General features: G+C 54.2%; 1 protein-coding gene across 1 annotated transcript in view; it reads right to left on the bottom strand.

Annotated features, from left to right (window-relative positions):
* EPHB2 (EPH receptor B2) overlaps positions 1-16448 on the bottom strand; it is a 185450-nt gene that overhangs the window by 42635 nt on the left and 126367 nt on the right.

Below are 16448 nucleotides of genomic sequence, written 5' to 3'. Positions count from 1 at the left end.
TTGGTTTCTTTATTAGGAAAACTATGATGTTAAGACCCATTTCTGCAGTCTATTGTGAGCACTTGGCACAAGTGTGTAAGGCACATGGCATGAGGTCTTGCAAAGTACAGGTGCCCAGGGAATAGGAGCTGTTATTAGAGCAGGTGTTTGACCAATTTACTGAGATAAAGAGGGCTTGCAGTACCAGGGACAGCCTGGGGAGGGCAGTATTTACACTTGGTGGGCATTCAGCAAGCTGGGCTCTCCCATGGGCTTTGGCCTTCTTCCCTGCTCTGGAGGGATGCTCAGGATTTGGATTCAGGCTCTAAAGCTCAGGGCTTAGGGTGACCACTCCTGTGTGGGCCTATGTGCAAATCCACCCTTCCCTTCCTCCTGGCCCTGGGTTGGGAATCAGGAGGCCTGGGGTGTAGGCCCTGCCCCTTTCTTGGCCTTCTTCTGCTTACTGGGGTTCACAATCTCAGCTCTGTTGTGGTGCCTCAGGTGGGGGATCAAGCAAGGGGTAAGTGAGAGGTGGAGAGGGAAGAGCTTTCCAATGGACAAGTTCCTCCTTGGGATGAAATGTGGCTGAATTGTCCACAGGCCGGGGGCTCTCACCTGGATTGCATTCCATGTTCATGTGCTGTGTGACTTTTGGCAAGCAACTCCACCTCTCTGAGTGTTAGTTTCCTCATGTAAATGGCTCACACAGATTTCCCGAAATCATTTTTCCACGCCCAGTCCTCAAGCTTATCTTGCAAGTCCAAGTCTTAGCAACTCACCCTCCTCCCAACTCCTCAACCAGCTCCAGCCTCAGAGATGCTGCCCTCCTTGGTCTTACATGACTTGAGTTCAGGGTACTTTACCCCCCTGCCATAATTATTCATCAAGGGGATCTCTTGGCCATGCCCTCGGCTCCCCCAGGATCGGAGCTTTGTCTGAACCACAGCTCCTTGCCCTGTGCCTAGCATAGACCTGGCACTGAGCAGGTGCTCCATAAATACTTCCTGAAGCCGCCTGCTGAAGTGGAAGGAGCTTGGGCTTTGGGGATCACGTAAGTAGAAAGGCAGTGAGGAATGGTGGTTAGTGTGCAAGCTGCCTAGCAAATCCCATCCTAGCAATCTGTCCCTGCCATCTGGCCTTGAGCAAGTCACTTAAGTTGTTTCCTCATCTGTAAAATGGGGACAATCATACCTACCTCCTAGAGTTGTTATGAGGATTACATTGGTTAATTCAGGCAAAACTGCCTAAACAATTCCTGGCATTATTAAACTGTATCTGGCTCATGTACCAGTCTGCTGCGTGACCTCAGAAAGGTAGTTCAACCTCTCTGAGCTACAGTTTTCTCATCGGTAAGAGAGCGTCTACCCCATAGAGTAGCCATGAGGATTGTATGTGATGAACAGGGCCTGGCCCAGGGTCAGGCAGGGGTTGCAGTTACAATCTCAGGGAAGTCCCAGTAAATAAGCCAAGGACAGTTCCCCCTAGGGTGCTAGAAAACAGAATCCCCCACCCCCCTGGGGCCCTACTTTGCCTGCCTTTTGGAGGGAGTTTCCAGAAGGTGGCACCCTTCCTAACCCTGCAGCCCTGGCTGATGCCACCCTGACCAGGCCCTGCCAGGATCTCAGAGAAGATCTCGGCTTCAGCCCAGTCCTTAAGGAGCCGCCAGACAAGGAAAAGACAGTACTTTGATGCAACCAACCAGGCTATGGTGACACCAAAGAGGAGGATGGCAGTGAGTGCCTCGGGCATCCATCGTACAGAAACCAGGGCTCAGAGTGTAAATATGGAATGGACAACATTTATTGAGTACTTATTAAATGCTGGCACTGTTCTAAGGACTTAACCCATAGTAACTCATCGATGCCTCACCCAGCCCTATGACAGAGGTAATGTTGTCACCCTCATTTTCTGATGGGGGAAAGAAAGCATAGAGGTGAAGCAACTTTCCGAGAATGTGGGTTTACGGTGGCAGAGCTGGGATTTGATCCCGGGTGGTCGGACTGCAGAGGCCACTTCCCTAACCACCACTCTTCTGCCCTTAGGAGACTTGCATTGGGCCAACAGTCCATGAGCGCCGGGCAGGGATTGGCAGCTTCTGCTCCGGGCGCCTGTCCAGGGCTCTCTGCCCTCTGCCGTGCTGGCCCTGGAGCCCCGGAGTCCTCCTGCCTGCCCTCCCTCTTAGGCACCAACCTCTCCCTGCTGGCTGGACGAAGGGGCAGCCCACCATCTCGGCACTGTCTAGTTAAGACACGCAGGCTGCAGCCCTGGCTCTAGTTGAGCAGTTGACGTCTCTGAGCCTCAGTTTCTTCTGCTGTAGAATGGGGACACAGGGATCCTGTGAGGGTCTAGGACTATCCTGATAGATGCCAGAAGCTTTTGGTCCCAAGACTGGGATCCTCCTGGCTCCCTCTCAGGCGAGAGCCTGCCCAGCTTAGCATGCCTCTTCCATCTGCTGGCTGTTCCGCGGGCCTGGCTGGTGGGTGGCTGCCCACTCTCCGCTCTACGCTGTTCCAGCCCCTCCATCTGGACCACCTTCCCGACCGTCCTCTCCCATCGCCATGTCTTGGCCCCTCTTTGACTCCCCAGGCTGCCTCTTTCCACTAGGTGTACTGCCCGGCCACCACTCGGCCCTCCCACCGGGCATTCTACGCTTTCTGTATCTTTTGTATCTTTGTGCTTCATAAAACCCGCTCTTCTGTCTTGAGAAGTGGTGTCGCTTTCCACCCGGTCACCAGGAACCCTGGGTGCCTCGTCCTTCCCCTTACCCCCTGCAGCCCATCGATTACCAGGTCTTTCCTCCTCAGCAGGGCCCAGTCCTGGCTCTTCTTTGAGGCCCTCCCACCCCCGTGGGCATCCAGAAAGCTCCTCCCACCCACTCCTCAGCCCCTCACGGCCATCTGGCCTCCTCCTACCCACGCTCCAGGGCCAGCTTTCTAAAGCACAAACCTTTCTGTGTCATTTAAAAATCCACAATGCTATACAATGGAATACTATTCGGTCATAAAAAGGAATGGAGTACTGATACATACTACAACATGGATGAACCTTGAAAACACTCTGTGCTTCATGAAAAAAGCCAGACACTAAGGCCACATAGTGTACGCTTCCATTTACATGAAAATGTCTAGACTAGGCACATCTATAGAGACAGAAAGTAGATTAGTGGTTGCCAGGGGCTGGGGAGAGCAGAGAATGGGGACTGACTGCTAATGGGTATGGGGTTTCTTTCGGAGGTGATGAAAATGTTCTAAAGTTGACTGTGGTGATGGTTACACAATTCTGTGAAAACACAAAAAATCACTTAATTGTACAATTTAAATAGGTGAATTGTATGGTATGTGAGTTATATCACAATAAAACTCCTACTTAAGAAAAATCCACAAGAGCTCCCTAAATTCCTCCGGGTACGCAGGACCCCAAGGCTGGCACCTGCCCCCTCTCAGTGCCCACCACCCCAAGCCTTGTGCCTGATGCTCCACAGTCAACCACATATGGTGCCACCCAGGCTCACACACACACCTCTGGCCTGTGTCTCTCCTGCCCTGATTACCTGGAATGCCCTCCCTTTGTCATCAGGCAAACGCGTACACCCCTTTAAGACAGCGAAGGTACACCGCCTTCCAGGAAGTCTTCCCTCAGCCCCCACAAAGGGTTGAGGTTCCCACTTTAATTACTTACAAATCTGTAATTATCTGGCTGGACTGTAAACTGTGAATACGAGGTCAGGTACCTAGTGAGTGATGGATGGGTGTAGTGAGAGCTGGGAGTATCCAGCTCAGCTACCTTGTTTGACATTTGAGGCAACTGAGGTCCAGAGACGAGCAGACACACATGGCTCTTTACCAGCAGAGGCGGATTCTGATCCCAGGTGTACTGAGTGACTAGGGTGTGCCAGGGCCCCAGCTCCCATCAGCCACCTCTTCTCCCACAAAGAGGGGTCCGGGGCAGCTCCCCCGTCCACGTTGCCCAGGGGCACAGGGGTCACGCTGCTCCTAGCTTCTCAGCTGGGAAGGCACCCCGTCCTGCCAACACCTGAGTCTCCTGTACAGAAGTGTTAAGAAAACAATGAGAGCTGCAGTCACAGACTTGGGTGGCTTCACCTCTGACAGGTGTGTGGGCTCAGACAGGTCTCCCGCCCTCTCTGAGACTCAGTCTCCTCCTCCGGGAAGGTAGCTGATGATACCTGCGTGGTGTAGATGCAGTGAGAGCCTCTGAATGGGTAGCCTGCTCCACCTCTGCCTCCCCGCCAATCCTCCGCAGTGGTTGGAGTGATCTGACGAGAATGAATCAGAGCTCAAACTCACCAGGGGCTCCCCGCATCCTTAGAATGAATGCACACACCTAGCCCTGCAAGGGCGGCTCTGGGGTCTTCCTGACCCTTCCTGCCACTCCCCTCAGTCTTAGTCTCTGTTTCCTTCGTTGAGCCTCATCACAATTTGTAACTGTATTAGAAAACAATTACGTCTGTCTTGTGTGCCATCTGTCTTCACCCTGCACTGGAAGTACCTGGAGAGGAAAAGAAGAACCGGGTTTGTCTGGTTCTCATTGGTTCCCTAGCTCCTGGCAGAGTAATGGGAACATAGCAGGTGCTCAATATACATTTGCTGAGTGAACGAATACACCCCTTATAGGGTTTTGTGAGAATCAGATGAGAAAGTGGGGTAGAAAATACTTGGCCAAGTACATGCCAGGTTGTTACCGCTGTTATCATGTCAATTTCACCAGGCTGCATTGATGCTCAGATCCCTCTCCACCTCTCAATGTTCTCCCCACGGGTCCTCCCGTGAGCCTGTCCACCAGGGTGACCAAGTTGTCCCCAGTTTTCAAGCCGGAAGTTCTGCATCCCAGAAATGCCCTCAGTCCCAGACAACCCTCCTGAATGCTTCTCAGCCCCATCTGTCACCTCTCTCTTCTGTTGGCAGTTCTCTGGATGCCCTGGCTGTACACGTACTGTTCTCCGTGCCTGAAGGTCCTTCTCTCCCATCCTCCTGCCCTGCTGTATTGGTGAATCTGACATGTGTACCTCTGGGAGGCCTGCCCTCCACTCTCCACAGCACACAACTCAGACTCCATGGACAGCTGTGTGCTGGTAAATGGCTGGGGAGGGGGGGGGAAGCCCTGACTTGTTGTGTTTGCCAATTTCTATGGTGAAAATGCTCCCATCGGGGCAAATTTCATGCTACCAATCTAAGATAACTGAATACGGAGTTGGGAAGAAATGCCCAGAGTCAGTTCTTGTGATCCAAGCCACCAAAAAACAGCCCATCCCATCACTGGACCTCACCCATATGTAACCACCCACTAGTTGGTGAACCCTGGTTTAAGTAGGGGCTGGCGCTTTAATCTCTACATCCCGAGCACCTAGTACAGGGTATGGCACATAGTAGGTGCTCAGTTAATTCAGTTTGCCGAATGAAGGCAGGTCTGTCTTCCTAACTGGACAGTGAACAACTTGAGGGCAGGAGCTGTGGGTTTGATAAGTTAACATACATAAAGTGCTTAGAACATACAGCAAGCGCTATATAAATGTTAGGTATTATTACTCACCCAGCATGCAAGGACAATAAAAATTCCCACTTATTATGCGCTTTCCGGGTGCCAAGCCCAGTGCAAGTGATTTACATGGGTTCTCTCACTAAATCCACATGACCACCCGCGGAAGTAGGTACCATTATCACCCCCATTTTACAGATGATGAAAGTGAGGCTCAGAGGGGGTGAAGTGAATGCCTCAAGGTCACGCAGCTACTAAATGGCAGAATTGAGGTTTGACTCCAGGTCTTTGTGGTTCCAGGACACAAAATTATCAAGTTGCTGAGTGGAGACACAAGTGGAGACCATCTTGTCAGGGCTACTTAGGGGACAGGGCTTGCTGGGGTCACTCAGCAAGGTAGAGCCAAAGCCTGGGCCCCAAACCCAGGACTTGGAGCCAAAGCAGCCAACCAGCACCTGCCTTCTGCAGACGCCCAGAGCCCTTAGCCAGGCAACCGAAGGCAGGGATGGCAGTCGGCCGGGAGGAGGAGAGAGGATTACGGGGAAACAGATTTTCTCCTGGCCTTCCCCCTGGGCTCCGGGGATAGGTGATAATTGACCGAATGAGCCATGAGTCAGGCCGAGGCAGGGCTCCATCTGGCCCTGGCATGGCGGGGCTGCTAATTGGCACCGAGTGATCCTCGAAGCCTCCTTGGCTGGCCTGCGGCTGTGCTCCCCCTTCGCCTCCCAGAGACTCCGGATTAAGCCCCAGAATGCCTGGTGCCACAGTGGACTCAGATGCTGTCAGGCCCAGTGTGCCAGGCCTCCAGGGTGGGCAAGGAGTTTCTCTGTCTTCCTGGGGGGTCCTGTAGACCAGAGGGCTCTGTCTGTGGCTCTGAGTAGAGGCAGGCTCACCACAGTCTAGCTCCCACTCCCGAGAACTTGATGAAGTTGAACCTGGGCATGAACTGTGTAGCTGGCTGCCAGGGCGGAATCCCAAGCCTGCCTCTTGCTAACAGTGTGACTCTGGGTAAGTCACCTAACTCTCTGTGCCTTGGCTTCCTTGTCTATATAATGGGGGGAATGATGACACTGCTCTTGTATTTGCTGGGAAGATTACACGAGTTAATTCACAGAAGGCACTTGCAATAGTGCCTGCCTGGTTCATATTAACGGCTATGCAAGTGTTTGCTTTTATTATATACATTCTTTCTTGGCCCACCGCTTGCTCTGTGCTAAGACCTGGGGATAGAGAGACAAAGAAGAAGTAGTCCCTGCCCTCAGGAGTGTGGGTCCAGTGGGGAGATGGTGAGTTATGAATTTATTCAAGAGGTGCTTATTAAGCCCCTATTGTGTACTAGGCACCGAGTCATGCAGAAAAAAGGCCCAGGCCCTGCCTGTTAGAGGCTACACCTGAGCAAGAGGCTGGGACACCTGTCTTCAACCAGGGCTGACTGTTGGCCACTGTGGGCAGAGGGGCCCTGGGCTCAGCAGTGCCAGGTTTGAAGGGCAGCTGGCTTACTTTCCTGCCTTGGGATCTCCAGGTAGTTTCGGATGTGGGTCAGGGAGAGGAGTTCGGACAGAGAAAAGAGTCCTAGGCCCAGAGTGGGGAGGCCAGGGCTCGGCTGCCCCCTCAGCCCCTTGCTCTGTGAGTCCAGGCCACTTCCTGCCTACTTTGGCTGTGGCTGGGACCATCTCTGTGGCCTCTTCCAGGCTCGGGACTCTGGCTGTGGACAGGCTCAGGCACCCAGCCCTGGGCCCTGCATTCTCCTTGAACTGTGGAAGAACTGATCTGTGTGTTTTTAGGGGCTTATGCTGAGTGTTTGTCAGGGCTGAGCTTGTGGTGTTCTTGTGGCTGAGTGGGTGGGGTTTTGGGGTCTCCCTCATGCAAAGTGTCTTCTGCATTTTGCACGCTTCCTGCTTTTGCTGCTGAAGTTAAGCCAGTGAGTCAGTACCCCTGAGCTGGGCTGGGCAAGGGTGCTGATCTGTGCCGGGGCAAAGCCACACTGGAAGCAGGCGACAAGCTCCTGGGCTGGAAAGAGGAGCTTCTGATCACTGTGTGTCTACATGTGCCTGCTGGTGCTGGGCCAGGAGCTTCCGGAGCCCATAACCTCATCAGTCCTCATAATCACCCTGTGCAATAGGAGGTGTTATTCCCATTTCAGAGATTGGGAAACTGAGGCTCACAGAAAGGAAGTGCCTCGTCCAAAGTCACTCAGAGACATAGGGGCAGAGCCTGTGTCCCCACAGTCCACGCTCTCACATTGCTTCCGAGGCCCTCAGTGTTCCAGCTTGATGAAGGGGGCCCCTCCCTGACCAGCCCTTCCTCCCTCAAGGGGGCCCTGCCCTTCCAGGTTAAGTCCAGGAAGTGCCTCAGGGTCATCCCCTTGCTGTGGCAGCTCCTACTAGGACCACCCAGGGGATGTCAGTCATCCTGTCCCCCTCCCCCACATGCCCAGGTTCCCCCCACTTGCCCCTGCTGGGACCCGGGCTCTGTGGATCCCTGCCAGCAGCTGGCAGGACGACAGAAGTCAGAAGGCAGGAGCTGTGTTAACACGTCTCCTCTTTGCCTGAGAGGGGAACCCAGGGCTTCCCCCAGGCCAGCCTCCACGCGGCCGGCTGCTGAGTCCTTTCCCTGCTCAAGACCCTTCAGTGGCTCCCTTGTGCCTGTGGCGCGTCCCGCCCGCTTCAGCCTCCCCGTCAGGGTCCACCTCGCCGGCCTCAGCTCCCACAGCCTCCCAGCCGTGCCTTGGGCTCGGGTCACAGGAGGCAGCTTCCGGCTCCCCAACGGGCTGTGCTCGGTGTCACCTCTGCCTGCTACGCGGTCCCAGCTCCAGCCTGGCTAACTCCTCTTCGCCCTTCACATCTCAGCTCCAGCTCCTTTGGGTCGTTCTCCTGGGATGCCACCCTCTCCAGGGCCGGGTTTAGGGCCTCCCTTCTGTGCTCCTGAAGCCCCTCGCCTCTGCTCCTGCATGATTATACAGGTGTGACTGCCCCTGCACAAGGCCCTGAGCCCGGTGGCAGTGGGTGCCCATAGCGTCTGGCACCTCTCAGCCCCGGGGTCTGGCTGAGAGGTGATGGACAGGGGGTCTCAGGAAGTGTCTGTGGACTGACTGACTGAGTCTGAGAAAGGTGGAATCTTGTGCTTAAGGTCACCCAGCTTGTGTGTGGACTGGAGACTGTGTTCTAGGCCTCTGGACCATGTCAGAGACTCCAGGGCTCATCTGGGGCCCCCAGTAGCAGGCTCTCTTCTTGGCATTTGGTTAACGTCTGTCTTCCCGCCTCCCACTATCCCACCTGCCCAAGTGTGAGCTCCATGAGGGCAGCCCCCGTGCCTGCCCTGTTCACTGCCTGGTACAGAGCAGGCCCTCTGTAACACCTCACTCGACAGCAGGCTAGAAGGCCCCAAGGTGCGGAGGGGCGAGCTCACAGACGCCTGCAGGAGCCAGACCCTGAACCCCACGGCCATGAAGGTGGGTTAAGGGCGATTTGCTCCCGGCTCGCCAGCCCCTGTATACTACGTCAGGCCCCCAGTCCCGGCTCTGGCCCACCTCCCTTCCTGCCATCCTCACGGTGGGGGCTGAGGGCTCCCGTCCGCCCAGCAGGCAGCCCCATTCCTCCAATTTCCTCCCAATTAATCAAGCTCTGAACTTTTTAATTATCTGCCTGCAGGGTGACTCCCCACTACGGTGAAGCAATTAAGGACGTTTCTAAGTGTGGTGTGTCTGCCGGCAGGCAGCTTTGACCAGACCCTGATGGAGGAGGTGAGCGGAGAGGGGGACAGGAGTGCCCTCAGGTCGTAGGGCTACTGGAGGCCGTCCTGGGTTCCCGACCAGGGCTATTCCAGGGATCTGGGGCCACACTGTCCAGGGTACGCCCACCCCCCTGCCGCCACCTCTGTTCACGCGACGGCTCTTTCTCTTCAGCTGGAATCTGGCTTCCCAGATTCCAGACAGTTACCATGTGCCAGGCGCTGGGTTACGTACACGCTTTGCAATTCTACTGCATCCTCACCTTGACCCTGGGAGTAGGAAGTATAATTATCAGAGGAAACAGAGGCTCAAAAACATTAGGCAACTCCAGAGATGCAGCTGGGATTTGAAGCCAGTTCCGAGTCCACATCCACTTCATCAACTCTCTTTTTTTTTTTTTTTTTTGCGGTACGCGGGCCTCTCACTGCCGCGGCCTCTCCCGTTGCGGAGCACAGGCTCTGGACGCGCAGGCTCAGCGGCCATGGCTCACGGGCCCAGCCGCTCCGCGGCATGTGGGATCCTCCCGGACCGGGGCACGAACACATGTCCCCTGTATCGGCAGGCGGACTCTCAACCACTGCGCCACCAGGGAAGCCCCCATCAACTGTCTCTTAAAGAATAGCATGGCCTGTGGAAGTGCCCTGGAACACTGAGGAAGCAGGGTGGGGTGAGGTGGGGGTGTGTGTGTCAGGGGTGGGTCAGGGAGAGGCTGTGCAGGAGATGCCAGCGAGCTTGAGAGCTGCTGAGGAACACAGGCTCTCCGTAGTCCGGGTGGCCGGTGGGAGAGGGCACTGCAGGCAGAGGGGCAGCCAGTGCAAAGGCACGGAGGCCTGAAGTAGTATGGTGCGTGTGTGCGCCCGCGCGTAAGTGTGTGCGTGTGTGTGTGTGTGTGTAGCTGCAAATAGTTCAGGGTCGCTGAAGCATGAAGTTCAAGTCTGGGAGAGGTGGGAGATAAGCCTGGAGAAGCAGGTGGGGTCTGGGTCACTGGAAGTCAGAAGGACCTTCACTATCTTCTGGTCCAAGCTCCTCACTTTATGACTACAGAATACATGACCCAGACAGGGACAGTGACTTGCCTAAGGTCACACAGCAAGTTAGTGGCTGATGGAGCTGGGGCTGCAGCCCAGGAGTCCTGATACCCAGACTGGAAAGGAAGAAAGAGGGGCAGAGGAGCAGTAGCTGTCAGCTCACTGCAGTAGCCTCCCGACTGGTTTCCTGGCTTTTGCCCTTGCCCTCCGACCTCCCCACTCTCCCCTGGCTGCAGCCTGCTCTCAACACACCAGCCAGAGGGATCCTGGAGAACAGGAATCAGTGGTGTGTTGCTTCTCTGCTCCAAGCCCTTCCGCAGCTCCCACCTCACCTGGAGTGAGAAACAATAGCCTACAAAGCCCCCCTTTACCTCTCTGGTTAAATCTATCCCTAGGCCTTTTATTCTTTTTGTTGTAATTGTATCTCTTTTACCTCTCTGAACTCACTCCTAGAAGCCTCCCTCTTGTCTACCCCACTGCAGCCACACTAGCTTCCTGGCTGTCCTGGAGTATATCAGGCCTCCTCTAGCCTCAGGGCCTTTGTACGTGCGGTTCCCTTGCCTGGTTCAAGTCCTAGCTGAGCTACTTCTTCACTACATCCCTCTCTGAGCCTCACATCCCTCATCTATAATTGGGGTTAATGTTGTACTCCCCACCTTCCTCCCCAGGCTAACATGGGATCCTAGTGAGAAAATGGGGAACAAATAAAGCTCCACAAAAGCCCTCCCTCCAGCTCGAGGCTATCACTGCAACAGGGCTTGTAAAGGTCTTCACTGGGTCCTTGAGAAAACAGCCCCACAGACGAGCAGTGGGCTCCAGGCCCCCAGACCTTAAGCTGGATCAACATGGCGGAGCTTCCCAGCCTGTAATCCTCAGGACTCACACATGCTGGAAAAGCGAGTGTTAAATAATAATCACGATGTGCCCGAGGGGAAGCCGGATGCGCTCGGAGAGCTTGACACATCTGGCAGGGCAGGCCTGAGTCCCCCGGCACATCTGGCTGCTGTATTGACAGGTGGTGTAGTAGGTCACTGAGGAAGGGCCTGTCAGGCCGGGTCCTCATGCCATGAGTGGGGGTGATGGCCGGATGGAGCTGGGAGCATCTCCCAAGCTGCCTGCAGGCCGTAGCTCCCCCCTTGTGGATCCCTGCTTCAGGCCACCCACTGGACTTTGGTGGTGTGTTCTGAGAGGCCGGCTTAGGACCTAGAACCTGGGCCGCCAGATTCCAAAATCCCTGCAGCATCCTGTTGGCGCCAGCCGCCCCTGCTGGGGCTTGGGGAGCCTGGGAAGGCCCCCTCTCCTCTCCAGCTGGCGGGGGGGTGCATTTTCAGGGTCACCTCATGGAGCACTTCCCCTTATATGGGATCCAGAAACGTGGTCATCAGCTCCACCTGAGGGAGCCCCCTGCGCTCCTACCTCCTCCCACCTGCCCCAAGAAAGCCATGGTCATTAATAAAGGACACAATTAGCTGTCAGTGGAGAACATGTCTGGAATTTTTTACCTGCTCTGCGAGCTCGGTTAAGGCAACAAACCCCAGGACCCCCCGGGAAGCAGCTGCCATACACCTTTCAGGGGCCCCCTTTGCCCGGGCCCACGTCAGGAGGGGGCCTGTGACTTTTGCGGTGTGGGCTCCGCAGGCCTGGGCCTGTGCACGGCTGTGTTTTCCAGGCCAGTGGAGAAAGTGACAGAGTACGAGAGATTTCCTGGCTGAAGTTGTTTTTTTCAACCCAACAGGCGATACAATTCAATGTAATTTCCTCCTCCTTCCTGTGTCGACTTGAGTCTTTTAGAGCTTGAAGGACTTGAGAGAAAGGAGTTAGTTCAGTCTCTCATTTTACAGCTGGGGAAACTGAGGCCCCGGGAGGGGAAGTGACCTTGTTCGTGGCAGAGGGAAATGTACACGTGCTTCTCTTTTGGGTTCTGTACGCATCCCCTCGCTCGCTGAACACAATCCGAGTCTGCAGCCAGGGTCCAAAGGAACATCTTTGAAGTCCCTGATGGTCACTGTTCACACTCCACTGTGTCCCGACCACGTGCTGGGGCCGGAGGGGACAGTGGTGAGCGAGGAAGATGCAGTCCCCGCCCTCATGGAGCTGAGGGTCTAGTGAGAGCAACAGAGGGAAAGAAGCAGTGGACAAACACAAATACTCAACTCGAATTGCGATGGCCACGAAGGAGACAGCGGGGGCTGAGGCAGGACCACAGCGGGTCACCTTAGGGAGTGTGGTCAGGAAAGGCCTTTCTGAAAGGTAGCGTTTAAAAGGCAATCCCTGAGGAGAGGAATGAGCGGGCACAGTATTTGCAAAGATGGTACAAACTCAGGGCCTCGGTTCCTCTCCATGTAATGAGGTAAGAGCAGGACATCACCAATTTGACACCCATTTGCTTGGCCCCAGCTGTCTCTGACCCCAGACAGGCACCACTACGTCTGCGAACGCACTTGCTGCCTGGGCACTTTTGTCCTAAGAATGCCATGAGGTCAAGATTTGTCACCCCTGTTCTGCAGATGAGAAAATAAGGCTCAGAGCAATGAACTGCGTTCCCCAGGACACATGGACACCAAGTTCAGGAGCCTGGGCCTCCAACACCTGCCCCTCTCTCTCTGCCCTTCTGGGTGCTTTCCAGAACTACTTCTTCACCCCAGTAACCCAGAAGACTGGTCTGCTCAAGCCCTGGTGGCCTGTGACTTGGATGCTAAAGAAAACCCCACTCAAGAGGTCCCAGCGTTTGGTGCCTCAAGGAGAAGGGATTAAGAAACAAAAATAGGGAGAAGGGGAGCTTGCCCACATTCACACTGAGGCTCCTGGGCTGGGGAGCCTGCAGTCGCTCTCCCTCCTAGGGGTACAGAGACCGTTGCCCCTCTCCTGACGGCTTCTGGGGAGCAGGAGTGAGCCTCAGCGAACCCAAGCCATAAATCAAATGCACAAGATGTGGCTTGGCAGCCATCCAGTGAAAAAGATCTGGGGGTTTGAGTTGACCATAAGCCAGAGCTGCTGAAAAAGCCAATGTGGTCTTAGGCTATAAGAGCAGAAAGAGAGTGACAGGCCAGCATCCTCCCTGCTGCTCAGGCAGGGTCAGTTTTGAGCTCCACGTTTTAAGGAGGTCCAATGAGTGATAGTGGACAGGATATCTGAGGCGTCCAGCTGGTTTTCTATCTGCAGTCCCTTTTGGATGGTGCTGGAGGGGCTGGGAGTAGAGTCCCAGGTTCAAACTCTCCAAGCGGCATTTTCTAGGCACACAGCAGAGTTCTGGAGCCTGACTTGCCCTGGAGCATCCCCTTGCCTGGATCTCTGGGAAGTAATGCGTTCTCTCCTTAACCTTGCTCAGTTTCTACCTCCATGTCCTAGCCCTCCTGTATACTGGGGATTTGAGATCACGTGTGCGGTCTCACCATGGCCTGCCCTCAATTAAGGACAGACTTATTCAGTTAAAAGACTTATTCAGTTAAACATTCTAAGTAATGACCTTGTGCCCAGCCCTCTGTTGGGCACTAGGCACAGAGTGGAATAAGACAGTCCCTGGCCTTGATGATCACTTCTAGAAGGGGGGAGTGATTATGATCAGTTAGGATATCAAAGCAGACTTTCCAGAGGAAGGGCCAGTTCAATTGCGTATGAAAGGATACGTAGGAGTCCGTCAGGGCCAGAAGAGATGAAGGACCTTCCAGGCAGACGAACAGTGTGTGCAAAGGCATGGAGGGGCGAGGAGGGCAGGGTGGCTGGAGCACGGGCTGCGTGGGAGAAAGGTGGGGACACAACACAAGAAAGGTGACAATGGCTGTATGTGGTCACTGACGGAGTCTGGGTTTTTATTCTCTGAAAGCAGGGAAGCCAGTGGTGGTCCTGTGCCAGTGCTCAAATGGTCGCCGTGTGCCCTCAGTCCTTCCCTGCCACCTTCCTGCCCGGGCCCTTACCTCCTCGCACTGCAGCCCTCCTGCTCTGGCCTCAGCTGACCCACTCCCCTGTCTCAACTCTGACCCATCTCCTCTCTGTTTTCCTTAGTTCTCGAACCTTTCCTCCTTTGCTGAAACCAGTTCCACCTCTTCCATCATTAAAAATGAACTGAGCTATTAACAACAACCATTCATACCATCTATTGTGCACCTATTATGTGGCAGGCTGACGGCTTCATGGAAGTTATGGGGGCGGGACTGTGCATCACTGCGGTTAGGGGCACAGGCTCTGGAGTCAGGGTCCAACTGGCCTTGAACCCTGGCTCTACCACTGACTTTGGGCAGGTTACCTAACTTTTCTTTGTGCCTCAGTGTCCTCATCTGGAAAATGGGTCTATCCATAGGACTCACCTTGTAGGGAAAATTCAGAGTTAATACTGTAGGGTGTACATTCATCAACAATTCTTACAGCAATCCTACAAGGCAGGTTACTAGTGACATTCCCATTTATAGAGAAGACAGTTAAGGTTTTGTGAGGATAACTAATCCACCCACAGCCAGTAACAGCGCTGGGAGGGGAGCAGTGGAGCACTACCTCTGAGTCCAAAGACGAGGTATCTCATGGCCTCACCTCTTCCAGGCTGGGACCTGGGCTGGGCCCAGGAACCCAAGATTCAATGGGCTCCCAGCCTGGTGGGGAAGATGTCCAAGTAAATGGGCAGTTTCCAAACAGCGTGACCAGTGCCAGGGGACGTGTGGGGTAGGGGGAGGAGTGCTGGGCCTGGGAGCCCAGAGGAGAGGACCTTAACACTGTTGTTTGCTGGAGGTGTAAACACTTGAGCTGTCTTGGAAGATAAAGAAGGACAAGGCAAAAGAATGAAAAGAGGGGCATGCTGGGCAGAGAGGGAACAGCCCACGCAAAGGTGTGGAGATATGAGACCTGCAGCTGGAACCCTGAGCCTGGGAGTGCAGGGGTAAAGGATATGAAATTGGACCGGCAGGCAGGGGTGGACAGCAGTGAGCCTACCACCCATGCCCCGTGCCCACAGCCTGCAGGTCAAGTAGCTCTGCCTACGGCTTGACAGCCTGTGAACCCACAGAGAATCAGGAAGAAGCCTGCTCGGTCTCTGGACCGGAACATTCCTGGATCATAAAGTCCCCCATGGCAGAGCAGGGACCTGGGGAGACTAGCCTGCTCGCTAGGGCCCTTCAAGGCTAACTGATCCCAAACCTTCCCAAAGATAGATGGCTTCCTTAAGAGTTACTTTAAAACACTCCTATCCCAAAAGCTTACAAAAATCCCACACCTTTTCAATTTTAACGGGTCAAAAGTTGAAAATTATGAGCCAACAGCAAGATTTGCAGAACAAGTGATCTTTGGCTAGCAGCCGGTATACTTCATGACAAATTGCCCAGACGCGGTCATTTTAGAGTGAACACCTTTAAATGGCACTTCGACCTTCCTCTAAATGTCTCCTTTATTTGAACAGTGTGTTTATGGGGCCTGGAGCTGCTGTTCCCACCTTGTGCTTTGGTTTTGTAAAAGAGAAGGAAACTGAGAGGGAGACGGACATCAAAGCAGAGGATGATGACAACCCTCTAATCTCATAAACTCTCCTCTTATCTCAGTCCTTATAAAAATGGGGAGGCCTGGTTGTCACGAAAAGCAGCTCAGAAAACTCATAAACTTGACAAGCCCTTAGTTCTAGCACCCAGAGGGAAGGACTCTAATCCTTCAGAAAACTGGAGATGAAGAGAGGGGAGGCAACTTCTGGGGAAGGGCAGCCTGCAGAGAAGGCCCACGCTGTCACCAAGTGAGGGTTTGAGAGCACAGCTTCCTAACTTACTTTGACCTCAAGGCAACCCAGTTGGAGAGAGTCTCCTTGGTTACAAGAGAGGCCAGAACTACTATTTTAACATCTGTAATCTTCTGATAAATAACAGCTCACACTTAGCGCTTACTCTGGGCCAGGTACTATTTTAAGTACCTTATGTGGATTAATTTATATAATCTCAAGTTATACTATAATTATCCTCATTTACAGGGGATAAGGCAGAGGGGTAAGTCTCTTGCCAAACATCACTGATTCAGTGAGTGGCAGAGCAGGGATTTAAACTGAGATGGAAGCCATCTGCTTTCCCTCACCCACTGCTAGCTCATCAAGGGGTCGGGCTCCAGGCTGGGTGGAGCCTGGCTCATGTCCGTCATCTCCTCTCCTCCCATTACAACATCCTGAGCAACTCCTGGCCCTGTTTCACAGCCGAGGAAGGTGAGGCTCAGAGTGGTCGATTGTCCTGGCCAAGGGCACGCAGCAGGGGGATCGC

The sequence above is a fragment of the Phocoena sinus genome, chromosome 1 (genome assembly GCF_008692025.1).
Source record: "Phocoena sinus isolate mPhoSin1 chromosome 1, mPhoSin1.pri, whole genome shotgun sequence".
Lineage (NCBI taxonomy): Eukaryota > Metazoa > Chordata > Mammalia > Artiodactyla > Phocoenidae > Phocoena > Phocoena sinus.
This window is presented reverse-complemented; position numbering and strand designations above follow the sequence as displayed.